Below are 14026 nucleotides of genomic sequence, written 5' to 3' on the forward strand. Positions count from 1 at the left end.
TTTGCAGATGGCTATAAAATATTTGACTAAGTGTGGACTGATAATGGCTTCAAAAAAGATTCAGCATGGTAAACTTTTAGGCTATTTGAGACATTTAGTGTATAGAGATTGTGTGTCTCAAAAAATTGCCTTCAGATTAAATAAATTAGAAGTTTTAGATGCTTGCCAGAAGCTGTTAGAAAATTTTGGATTTTAATCTTGGTTTGACAAGCTGCCTTTTACAAGCAGGAAAGGAAAGGAAGAGAAAGAGGAAAATAGATTTTAGAACTCTCCCAGGGACAGAGAGAAATCAGGGGACGCCCTGTTTTATTCTCTCTGGCCCCTACAAGAGAAGTCTCTACCCTCTTTCTATTGTCTATGGTTGGTGCACCAATCACGTGTCAATTCATGTATGTTTTTGTTTCGTTGTCTGAATGATTGTTTCGTTGTCTGAATGACTGACTGTTTTATGTTTCATGTTAAAAAGAAAAAAAGAAAAAAAATGGTTAAAACTTTACCTGCTAAATCACTCTCAGTTTGCACAACTTTAGCCAAAGATCAAGCACAGCAGAAGAGGTCCTGCTGAAAAACTTGTTTTTAAAGAAAAAGAATCTACAACCTCTTGTTCTAAGGCAAATAAGCTGATAGTTGTTTTTTCCTAAAAAATTCTCTACAATTTTGTGATTATTGTGTTTAGCAAATGACAAAGTGTGTTTTTATCTTATAATTATAGCTATAAAAAGTAAAATTCTTTAATTGATCTAAATTTATAAGATTCGTGTAGCCACTTCATTTGGTTTTTGACTGGTCTTAAAGGTATAAATATGATCTGCATATCTTGGTCATAGAGAATTGGCTTATAAGTTATTTGGGTATGATTAAAAAGGTGTAACACTGGTTACAAAGTTAGCTTAAGCAGTAACTCAGGGCTAGAGTCATTTTCAAACAAAAGCACCTGGCATAAACCAGCCCAGAAAACTAGTCCTCTAAAGATACTCCTAAATTGAGATAAAATTTTATATAATTCTTATCCTAAAAAGTAGACTTATAGAGATAAGATTTTAAAACAATGTCTCTTTAATAGGACATTAAAATTTGCACTGTCATGCATTCATGAATTGGCAGCCAAACTTCGTAGTGTGATAGTGATGTTTCTAGTATTGATTTTTTTTAAAAAAAGATTTATTTATTTATTATATGTAAGTACACTGTAGCTGTCTTCAGACACTCCAGAAGAGGGAGTCAGATCTCATTACGGATGGTTGTGAGCCACCATGTGGTTGCTGGGATTTGAACTCCGGACCTTCGGAAGAGCAGTCGGGTGCTCTTACCCACTGAGCCATCTCACCAGCCCCTAGTATTGATTTTAAGGAGAATAAATTGTTTAAAATTGGGTCTTGCTTTCCAAAAGTTATAGATATATTCTAATATTGCAACGGAAACTTAAATATTATGGTTAAGATTGCCAGTGTTCCATTGACTACAGCTTGCAGTTTGATTTCAAATTTAAGATCTTTAATTCACCTGCATATTGTAATAAGATAATTATAAAAGTAATCATCTTTAAAAAAGAGTATCAAAAATTAGAGGCATAAACAGTTAAATTGTTCCTCTAAAATCGGTCCTTATTACAGGAAGGCCAAAATGCTCAGATTAAAAAATATTTTACGTTTGAGTTAATGCAGGGCTCAAGGCAGCCCCAGAAAAGCTTGTAACCTTCTTTTATTTTTCAAACAGTGCCTGAGAAAGTTTCCCCTGTGTTCAAGGGAATTTCTTTTTAGCTTTGTTGCAGATCTTTTCAGATGTTATATATGCTTAAATTCTAAGAGTTTTGCTTTTTTTTTTTTTTTTTTTTTTTTTGGTTTTTCGAGACAGGGTTTCTCTGTATAGCCCTGGCTGTCCTGGAACTCACTCTGTACACCAGGCTGGCCTCGAACTCAGAAATCCGCCTGCCTCTGCCTCCCAAGTGCTGGGATTAAAGGCGTGCGCCACCAACGCCCGGCGAGTTTTGCTTTTAATGAACTGGTGATCACTAGATAATTTTGCCTGTAGGTATGGCTAACATAGCTTTACAATATGTAAGAAATTTTTATTGTTTGCTTCAATACAAGAAACAAAGTTTAAATCTTTCAGTATATATTGTTTTCTAAGTGAAAAGTATTCTATTAGCCAATGCCTCTAAAGGGAAGTTTAAAGTTCTGGGAAATAATTGTTGCTCCATAAGATTCAGAGGCAATGTTTTTAATATTTAGGGTTTTAGTTATACTGGAAAATTGTGGTACAAATTTGCTTCAAAATTTTATTTTCGGGCTGGAGAGATGGCTCAGCGGTTAAGAGCACTGACTGCTCTTCTGAAGGTCCTGAGTTCAAATCCCAGCAACCACATGGTGGCTCACACCCATAATGAGATCTGAACCCCTCTCTGGTGTGTCTGAAGACAGCTACAGTGTACTTACATATAATAAATAAATAAATCTTTAAAAAAAAATTTATTTTCAAAAGCTTCCAGGAGATGTTAATTGGCTAAAGATCTCACCTTAAACTCACCACAGGAGAACCTAAGCCTTTGTTAGGTGCTATCAAGTGAGATTCAAATTAACTGGTGAGAACCAAAAAGGCTTTAACAGAAAGTAGAGGAAACTTCTATAATCTATTGGTATCGATTATAATTGGTGGTAATCAAATATTAGCTACATATTCTAGTTATTGTTATTAAATGTGTCCACAGCTATTCTTTGGCAAGAAAAAACATTAATGTAAAATCATTCTTCTTCACCTTAAAGTTTTCACATCCTATTATAAAGCTGCTGTGGTGCTAATTAAGAATTCCTTGTTCCAAACAGCAATTGGTTATTGCAAAATATCGATATTTGACCTATTACATACCATCATTTTAAATAAAATTGATACTCATCCTAAAAATCACTTAAAATTGCTTATATACATGCTTTTGTATCTTCTATAAATTCATGCATGCATCCCATTTACTGTATTTAAAAACAACCCTTCTATGAGAGAAAAGTATATGTGAATTGGATCACATGTTTATTCTTTTGAGTTTCTGCCTGCTTCAGCACAGATAATTAAATTATGTGCTGTAGATGGTGTTTTAAAATGTTGAAGATTAGCCGGGCGTGGTGGCGCACGCCTTTAATCCCAGCACTCGGGAGGCAGAGGCAGGCGGATTTCTGAGTTCGAGGCCAGCCTGGTCTACAAAGTGAGTGCCAGGACAGCCAGGGCTATACAGAGAAACCCTGTCTCAAAAAACCAAAAAAAAAAAAAAAATGTTGAAGATTGCCTGGAAAACACCTCTTAAGACAACGTCATGCTAGATTTATATCCCATGTAGATTATGGATCTTATACAAAAATAATTGGCCATATAATCTCATTCTTTACATCATCAAAATAGTAATGGCTTAAAATAATAATTTGCTTAAAATAAATAAATAAACAAATGTGCATGTCATATTGTAAAGATTTGCTCTCAGTGTTCTCAGTTTCTACCTGTTCCACACATTGGTGTTAATTCTCAAGGACTTATACTTAATCAATTATTGCAAGTGGATACTCATTTTTGATTTTAGAGAAATAAAATATGCATTTGACTATTGATACCTTTTTAGTCTTTCTAATTACAACTACTTTAACAAGAAAAGCAACTAAAAGTATAATTAGTCATTGCCTGTGTTGATTTTGTTTTGCTTGCTTGGTGTTCTAAATCAAATTAAAACTGGCTATTACTGCCAAAGATTTGAGATGTTTTGTCAACAATTTAATGCTACACATGTTACTGAGATATTTTATAATTCTCAAAGACAAGGTATTAAAAAACTTTATAAACTATACCTTCTTTAAAAACAAAGAAGGGCCGGGCGTGGTTGCGCACGCCTTTAATCCCAGCACTCGGGAGGCAGAGGCAGGCGGATTTCTGAGTTCGAGGCCAGCCTGGTCTACAAAGTGAGTGCCAGGACAGTCAGGGCTACACAGAAAAACCCTGTCTCGAAAAACCAAAACCAAAACCAAAACCAAAAAAAAAACAAAAACAAAACAAACAAACAAACAAACAAAGAAGGGGGGAGGGAAATTATATCCCGTGCACATTATTTGGATCACATTTTTGGTTTTGGAAAAACTGGATATAATAGTGTCTAGGGCAGATAAAAAGGATCCACTTATTGGCACATGCCATGATCCTGTTCAGATACTTAATATGGGGAAAAGGGGGAATGTTTCTGTTTTTTTCCACAGAATGCTACAAGAGCATGCTAGCTTCCAGTGTGACAGGCTGACCTGTGACCTGTGAGTGCCCTGACAGTGGTGACCAGAAAGCTGAGTTCACAAAAGAGGAGAAATTGGAGAGCAGCCACTTACAAACAGATAAAGAAACTTCGTATCTCCACCATGGGCTGCAGCAAGGAGTACCAACCTGGTGCCAACTTAAAATAAAAACAACTAAAAAAGCTGACTCGTGAGGCAAAAAGACTGGTACAGAGAATGTACAAGATGCTTTCGTCAGAGACACTGTTTTTGGCCATTCAGGCCAGCTCCTTATAGCTATGAAAATTTGTGTACCTTACCTATATGCTTATTGTTAGATAATTTTAAGAGTTAAGATCGCCAATCTGGGCAAGTCTTTTTTTTGTTTTGTTTTGTTTTTTTGTTTTTTCGAGACAGGGTTTCTCTGTATAGCTCTGGCTGTCCTGGAACTCACTTTGTAGACCAGGCTGGCCTCGAACTCAGAAATCCGCCTGCCTCTGCCTCCCAAGTGCTGGGATTAAAGGCGTGCGCCACCACGCCCGGCTTTGGGCAAGTCTTTTTATATTCATTGTAATTCTTGTCAATTAACTAATTGTGTAGATCCTAATTTAGATAAGGAATCTACTGTTATGTTTTTGTAAAAGACCTGCTTATGTTTTGCTGCCTATTAGAGTTAGAAAATGATCCTTGGTTTAAAACCCTGGGAATGCAAACTTTGAAAAGGTATCTACCACAGCCTTAGTTCAACAGCTACATACTGCCCATTTTGTTAATGATAAGCATAGGAATATTTCCATAGCTTTGTCAGAGCAACATATTATATAGATAAAAATTAGAGGCAAAGGATGTCTTAGAAGTAGTAGTCTTAGCATAGGACAGGATATAGCATCCTAAAAAGTCCTTGAGCTGACCATGGGCTTGGAATTCAAGAAGAACGTTGCCTATTCAGTGACATTCAGAATAGCCTCTGGCATTACACTATCACTTTGAATAAAAGCTAGATCACTGCCTTACACAGGAATTTACCATCATCTAGGAAGAAGGAAGTTTAAGACCTAAAGAGGAACCAGAGTAGATACTTAGAACTATAGATAGCTGAGTTACACCCATACACACATATTTACAATGGCCTAGGGGAAAGGTGGTTTTTGGAAAAACTGGATATAATAGTGTCTAGGGCAGATAAAAAGGATCCACTTATTGGCACATGCCATGATCCTGTTCAGATACTTAATATGGGGAAAAGGGGGAATGTTTCTGTTTTTTTTCCACAGAATGCTACAAGAGCATGGTAGTCCTACCAAAACTGGTTTTCTTTTTTTTTTTTTAATTTTTAATATTTTTATTACATATTTTCCTCAGTTACATTTCCAATACTATCCCAAAAGTCCCCCATAGCGCCCCCCACTTCCCTACCCACCCATTCCCATTCTTTTGGCCCTGGCATTCCCCTATATTGGGGCATATAAAGTTTGCAAGTCCAATGGGCCTCTCTTTCCAATGATGGCCGACTAGGCCATCTCCAAAACTGGTTTTCAACCTCCCCCTGGCTTTCGACCTTGTTACCCTCCCTTTTGGGGCCCCTATTGGGACTCCTATTATTGATTTCCTTCGGTCCTTGGGCATTTCAAAAATTGACCCGATTTGTTAAATCTCAAATTGATTCATCTCTTTCAAGTGCATTTGTTTCAGTTCATTACCATCAGCTGGACGTTGGTGATAACAAGCAGGTTACTGGAGAAGAGGCAGACGTGGATGCCACTTCATCACCCTCTTCTCAGGGAGAGAGACTCAATTTCCATAAAATGCTTAAGTAAGATCATTCCCCTCCCCCTAAATTCGGCCATCAGTCTCATGCCACAAATCATTTATAGATTGCCGTAGTCTGTGCTTCCCACATGGTAATATACATTCTTGCCACATTGGAAACTAAACAGTCATCCCAGGCTAGACACATCAAAAAATTGGAACTTGAAGCCGTCGCCCGTGAGAGTTGTAAGACTAAGTACTGCACAGAGATTAGTCTGGAAGCTGTTAGACAGTCTCTGAGAGGCATGTCTGATTGCATGAAGGTTGACTGCCCTAGGGTCCTTCCCCCAGGAAAAATGGCACGGGAGCAGGTCAGGGTTACTCTGGGTAAAAATCTGTGAGCCTGAGAGTCAATCCTGTACATAGCCCCTAACATTACACACTGGGGATCAGACCTCTACCTCTACCCACGGAGTTTGCTTCGTTCCTAAATCCCTTGGCTAGCCCAGGTTATACCCAACAGACTGGGACCATTAATTCAACCCTCATAGATGACTTGTCCTTGTGTCCTTCGTGGTTTTAGAGAATTACCCAGTGAGCAAACAGACGTTTAGGCGATCGTTAAAAACGTGGCTACAAATTTATTATACAATATGCCTTTATAAAAATATTAAAGGGCTGGTGAGATGGCTCAGTGGGTAAGAGCACCCGACTGCTCTTCCGAAGGTCCAGAGTTCAAATCCCAGCAACCACATGGTGGCTCACAACCATCCGTAACGAGATCTGGCGCCCTCTTCTGGAGTGTCTGAAGACAGCTACAGTGTACTTATAATAAATAAATAAAAAAAAAAAAAGGTGTGCACTATCATGCCTGGCTTTTGAAAAAAAAATATTAAAACGGGGGAGACGGGAGACGTTGGGAGCTATTAAGACAACTCTTTTTTTTTTTTTTTTTTTTTTTTTTTTTGGTTTTTCGAGACAGGGTTTCTCTGTATAGCTCTGGCTGTCCTGGAACTCACTTTGTAGACCAGGCTGGCCTCGAACTCAGAAATCTGCCTGCCTCTGCCTCCCGAGTGCTGGGATTAAAGGCGTGCGCCACCACGCCCGGCTAAGACAACTCTTGATCTCTGAATTGGGCCTCTCCCCCCCAAGAAGAAAAGAGGGTCAAAAGTGGGCCACCGACACACTGATTCTGAGAACCACAGAATGTTCCAGCCCTAAGTCATCGCCAATGTCCTGACCACACCCTGATACCACCAAGTTCCTGCTTCCCTGTGTAGCTGCCAAAAGAAAGAATTTCTATTGCCCCCCCCTCCCATAAGTACTTCTCCTTTTGCTTGTATTGCCCCACCCCTCCCACTGATAAGTATCTGTACTTCCCCTTTTGCTTGTGCATTTAAGCCTTGGGCCTTTCTCAATACATTTGGGGCCTTGATGCATTCCAGAACGGTTTCCGTGTCGTTATTCGCACAAGGCCCTCATCTCTCTCTACCCCCCAATTTGGTTATTAGGAGAAGGTCCCCTTGAGACCCTCAAATAATTGGACCTGCTGGACGGGTCACATGGGGGCAAGGGCATTGCTGCATGGGGGCAAGAGCATTGCTGCATTTGGGCAAGGGCATTGCTACATGGGGGCAAGGGCATTGCTGCATTGGGGCAGGAGGTGAGAGTATGATTAGAGGGAGAATGCAGAGTGAAATAACTTAGAACGTATAAGGCAACATAAAAAATTAAGAAAGCAGGCTGGTGAGATGGCTCAGTGGGTAAGAGCACCCGACTGCTCTTCCGAAGGTCCAGAGTTCAAATCCCAACAACCACATGGTGGCTCACAACCATCTGTAACAAGATCTGGCGCCCTCTTCTGGAGTGTCTGAAGACAGCTACAGTGTACTTATATAATAAATAAAAAAAAATTAAGAAAGCAATATACAGAATGCAGAAGGAAAGAGGAAAAAAGAAGCTATAGAGAGAGCAGAAGGAGTAGGCAGGCTTCTTCTTACCATGGGACAGGTCTTTTCTTAATAGCAAGGCAGGCTTAGTCTTATGAAAGAGAACAAGGCTTTCTTCTTACAGACTCGGGTTTAATTCATTTAGCATTAAAAGGATAAAATTTTTTCTTCCTCTATGCAATAAAGATTAGAGCTCATTTTTCATCCAGAAGGAGTGAGTTCTTTCTGCACTGGTGCTTGGTCTTTTGCTCCATGTGCACGTTTAAGTATGGATGTGTGTGTGAGTATGTAATTGTGAGAATGTATGCAAGTCAGGGTTTCTATTCCTGCACAAACATCATGACCAAGAAGCAAGTTGGGGAGGAAAGGGTTTATTCAGCTTAGACTTTCCACACTGCTGTTGATCACCAAAGGAAGTCAGAACTGGAACTCAAGCAGGTCAGGAAGCCAGAGCTGATGCAGAGGCCATGGAGGGATGTTCTTTACTGGCTTGCTTCCCCTGGCTTGCTCAGCCTGCTCTCTTATAGAACCAAGACTACCAGCCCAGAGATGGTCCCACCCACAAGGGGCCTTTCCCCCTTGATCACTAATTGAGAAAATGCCTTACAGTTGGATCTCATGGAGGCATTTCCTCACCGGAAGCTCCTTTCTCTGTAATAACTCCAGCTGTGTCAAGTTGACACAAAACCAGTCATTACCCTGTGCCCCAACTGGTTTGAATGGAGATGTATGAATGCGTATGCATGAATCTGTATATGAATTTATGTGAGATTATACATATTCATTTGTATAAAAGTTTTTCTTTTTGCAAGTGTGACTCTCTTCTCCAGTTCAATACAAGTTTATTGTGCCAAACCTCCTCTCAGCCAGACAAGGAGAGGCTTCTGGACAAGAGGGAAAGATCCTAACAATTAATCCTTTACTTAGTCCCCCCCCCCCACACACACACTTATGTAACACATAGTGAAATGTGGTGCCAAATGCCAGAGTCTATAGTTTTCTGGCCTGAAAGGAACTCAGACAGGCAGGTCAGCTATCGCAGCAAAGTGACTTAGACTTTTTAAAAAAAGATTTATTTATTTATTATAAATAAGTACATTGTAGCTGTCTACAGACATTCCAGAAGAGGGAGTCAAATCACATTACGGATGGTTGTGAGACACCATGGGATTTGAACTCAGGACCTTTCGAAGAACAGTCCATGTTCTTAACCACTGAGCCATCTCTCCAGCCCCAAAGTGACTTAGAGTTAAGACAGGTAAACATTTTATTATTAAACAGCAACCCTAAATATCTTCCAAGACCAAGTCTTGTCCCAAGAACTCTCTTCCCACTCAGAGAACCACAAGAAAGAAGTGTCTGGGGCTGGTGAGATGGCTCAGTGGGTAAGAGCACCCGACTGCTCTTCCGAAGGTCCAGAGTTCGGATCCCAGCAACCACATGGTGGCTCACAACCATCCGTAACGAGATCTGGTGCCCTCTTCTGGAGTGTCTGAAGACAGCTACAGTGTACTTACATATAATAAATAAATAAATCTTTAAAAAAAAAAAAGTGTCTGGACCCTTCCATCCCCAGCTCACTAGCCAGTCAGCCTAACCAGAGAGCTCCAGGTTTACTGAGAGACCCTTTCTCGAAAAATAAGGTAGGAAATGACTGTAGAAGATCCAGATATCAGCCCTCCTCACATGTGCACCCATATCCACACACAGATGTGCAGATACATACAAACATGTACATACACACTGAAAATAAATAAGTAAAATAACCCCCTGGCCACTCTGCCCTCTTGAATGGGTCAGATACCTCCTCACCACGTTACTTTTTTTTATTTTTTTTTATTTTTTATTTTTTTTTTTAAAGATTTATTTATTTATTATATGTAAGTACACTATAGCTGTCTTCAGACTCCAGAAGAGGGCGCCAGATCTCGTTACGGATGGTTGTGAGCCACCATGTGGTTGCTGGGATTTGAACTCTGGACCTTCAGAAGAGCAGTCGGGTGCTCTTACCCACTGAGCCATCTCACCAGCCCTACTTTTTTTTAAAAATATGTAACTCGTTTTTCTTTTTTTTTGTTTTTTAAGATTTATTTATTTATTATATGTGAGTACACTGTAGCTGTCTTCAGACACTCCGGAAGAGGGTGTTAGATCTTGTTACAGATGGTTGTGAGCCTGCCTCTGCCTCCTGAGTGCTGGGATTAAAGGCGTGCTCCACCACGCCCGGCTTCCCCCTTAATTTGTACCAAAACTCTAGACATGGTGTGCTTTCTGTAATACAAGCTTTGGTTGAACTGTTTTAAATGAGAGACTGGATTCTAAGACAAAGATTCCATAGCCTCCAGCACAGGTGTTAAGAGTGACTGGATGGGGGGGCTGGAGAGATGGCTCAGTGAGCACCCGACTGCTCTTTCGAAGGTCTGGAGTTCAAATCCCAGCAACCACATGGTGGCTCACAACCATCTGTAAGGAGATCTGACTCCCTCTTCTGGAGTCTGAAGACAACTACAGTGTACTTATTTATAATAAATAAATTAATAAATAAATCTTAAAAAAAAAAAGAGTGGCTGGATGTAGTCCCTGAACCAGACTGAGATACCTACACAACAAACCTTAGTGATGGAAGGCTGGGAGAGAGGTGGAGCTTTGGGATAGGAGTGCCTGAACTCCACTCAGGCAGGCTGGCTTCGAACTCAGAAATCCGCCTGCCTCTGCCTCCCAACTGCTGGGATTAAAGGTGTGTGCCACCACACCTGGCTTGACCATTGGGTTTTAACCCAAGACTTCTAGACTGGTCAGTGGCTCAGCAGATTAAAGGGTGTGGTATGTTTCAACTGCCAAAATGAAACTCTTTTTTTTTTTTTTTTTTTTTGGTTTTTCGAGACAGGGTTTCTCTTTATAGCTCTGGCTGTCCTGGAGCTCACTTTGTAGACCAGGCTGGCCTCGAACTCAGAAATCCGCCTGCCTCTGCCTCCCGAGTGCTGGGATTAAAGGCGTGCGCCACCACGCCCGGCTTTTTTTTCTCTCTCTCTCTTTTTTTTTTTTTTTCAAAATGAAACTCTTGACCAAAGCAAGCTGAGGGAAGGGTTTCTGTGGCTTAAGCTTCCACATCACAGGAAGTCAGGACAGAGACTTAAGTGCTACATCCACTCCAGCAGTGACAAGCGCAACAGGCCCTGGAAACCTGGGCGCCATCCCCAAAAGTTCATGGAAACTCTCCTGGAATCATGGCATCCTGTATAACGAATGCTCCAATGTCCTTGCTTTAGTTGGTAAACAGATCTGTGTGCTTTCCCTTAATATTGCTTTATTACAAGTGCTCCTAAGGATTGATATTTGGACATATAGCTCGTCCCTGGGCATGGATAGTTAAGTCACTACCCTACATAGGAATTTACCATTATCTAGGAAGAAGGAAGTTTGTGATCTAAGAAGGAACCAAAGTAGATACTTAGAACTATAGATAGTTGAGTTACACCCATACACAAGTATTTACAATGGCCTAGGGGGAAGGTGGACTATACAATAGCCTAGAATAGGCATGAAGCCCTTGACCCTGGCTTCTAAGATTGAGTGGACCTTAGGTGGAGCTGTTTTTGATCCCAGTTGTTAACATTAAATTTTGTTCCAGTTGATTCCTGCCAGTCCTTTGGTGTTTGAATTCCTGTTTTGTGTCAGAATACAGTAACCTCTTTGTACCTTGCCGGTGTGTCACTCAACTTCCCTATTCTTTTCTTTTCTTTTCAAGAATGGGTAATTTTCTTTTATTTATTTATTATATGTAAGTACACTATAGCTGACTTCAGACACTCCAGAAAAGGGCGTCAGATCTTGTTATGGATGGTTGTGAGACACCATATGGTTGATCGGACTTGAACTCATAACCTTTGGAAGAGCAGTCAGTGCTCTTACCTGCTGAACCATCTCACCAGCCCCTCTATTTTCTTCTGTATAAAAAGTTTGATGCTTGATTTGACAAATTACATTCAGATTCTACACAATCTCATGTGTTGCTTCTGTTTGTCATTCGCCAACTCCTTGTCCACCTGCAACCAGAGACCCGTTCCACGCAGATAGGAGACCCAAAAAGGGAATAGTGTGCGGCACTTAAGCAGGGCAGGAACCTGGAGGCAGAAGCAGAGTGCATGGAGGGTGCTGCTCACTGGCTTACTGGCCACTTCAGCCTGTGTTCTTATAGAACCCAGAACCACCAGCCCAAGATTAAGAAAATGCCCCACAAGCTTACCTACAGCTCATCTATCTATCTATCATCTATCTATCGTCTATCTATCTATCTATCTATCTATCTATCTATCTATCTATCTAATTTTTTGAGACAGGGCTTCTTTGTGTGTTCCTGGAACTCGATCTGTCGACCAAGCTGGCCTTGAATTTACAGAGCTGGCCTGCCTCTGCCTTCCAAGTACTGGGATTATAGGCGTGCACTATCACCCGTGTAGAAGGATTTTTTTCAGTTGATGATGCCTTTTCTCTGACGACTCTAGCGGGGTCAGGCGACATAAAACTAGCCAGCACGAGGTGCTTGTGGCCAAGTCTGATGACTATGTAAACATGGAAGGAGAAAACCTACTCCTATAAGTTGTTATCTGACCTCCAACACACACACTGTAATGTATTGCATCCAACAACAACTTGCATTCACACAATGAACAAATTCATAAATAAGCAAATGCAAAAAATTATTTCCAACTTTTTTTTTTTTTTTGGCAATTAAACTGAAGCTAGCTGGGGCTGGAGAGATGACTCCGTGACTGAGAGCACCGGCTGCTCTTCCAGAGGATTTGGGTTTGATCCCCGGAGCCAATATGGGGGATCACAGCCATCTGTGACTCTGGGTGTGCAACTCCCTCCTTTGGCCTCCGAGGGGACTGAATGGACATGGTGCACTGATACAAATGCAGGTAAAACAGTCATAAACATAAAAAACATGGACTTGGAAATATCTCAGACTTCCTTTTCGGCTGAGAATGGAATCTGTGACATCACAAACTAAATCTGTATACTACCCCTGAGCTGTTCTCAGCGCTCAGGAGGCTGTGCTCCTCCGTTCCCTAGCTAGCTTTCCTACCCGTTTCCTGATATTGACTTAGCAAGCCCCAAGGTCTGTATGTCGTAGGGCTTGAAATGTTCTCTGTGAGGGCTCAGGCCTCTGTTGCAACTCCTTGCTCTTTCCAGGTGACAGGCATGGATGGGAGTGTGCTAGCACAGCTTTGGACCAAAGACTTCCTGGTGACGACGCTGCATGGCTTATCCCCAAAGTACTCTCTTAACCTATCCTAGGTCCAGACGGTCTTGCTCTCTTTCTCCCGAGCTCCTCCACTTCTTGCTCGCCTTCAAGACAGCACTGTGCTTTGTGTTAGCTTCAGTCTGGAGTCATCGGAGAGAAGGGAACCTCAATTGAGAAAATGCTTACATAAGATTGGGCTGTAGGCAGACCTGGAGGGCATTTCCCCCTTTTCTCTAGACAGGCTTTCTCTGTGTAGTCCAGGCTGTTCTGGAATTCACTCTGTAGACCAGGATAGCCTTGAACTCAGAAATCCACCTGCCTCCTGAGTGCTGGAATTAAAGGCATGAAGCACCACTGCCTGCCAGGCATTTTCTTAGTGGTTGATGGGGAAGGCCCAGACCATTGTGGGTGGTGCTCTTCCTGGGCTGGGCTATAAGAAAGCAGGCTGAGGGCTGGAGAGACGGCTCAGTGGTTAAGAGCACTGACTGCTTTTCAAATCCCCAAAACCACATGATGGCTCACAACCATCTGTAATGTGATCTGATGCCTTCTTCTAGTGTGTCTGAAAACAGCTAAAGTGTACTTATATATAATAAACAAATAAATCTAAAAAAGGAAAGAAAAGAAAAAACAAGACTGAGCAAACCATGAACAAGCCAGAAAGCAATACTCCTTCATGGCTTCTGCATCAGCTCCTGCTTCCAGGTTCCTGCCCTGTTTGAGTCTCTGACTCGGCTTCCCTCAGTGACTGTGACTCAGGATAATATGCAAGTTGCTTTTATTTATGGGGTTTCACCACAGCAGTAGTAACACTTACTAGGACAGACATTGGTTCTAGGGAC

This window comes from Mus caroli, unplaced genomic scaffold, assembly GCF_978045245.1.
Source record: "Mus caroli unplaced genomic scaffold, Mus_caroli_1 scaffold_17, whole genome shotgun sequence".
Taxonomy (NCBI): domain Eukaryota; kingdom Metazoa; phylum Chordata; class Mammalia; order Rodentia; family Muridae; genus Mus; species Mus caroli.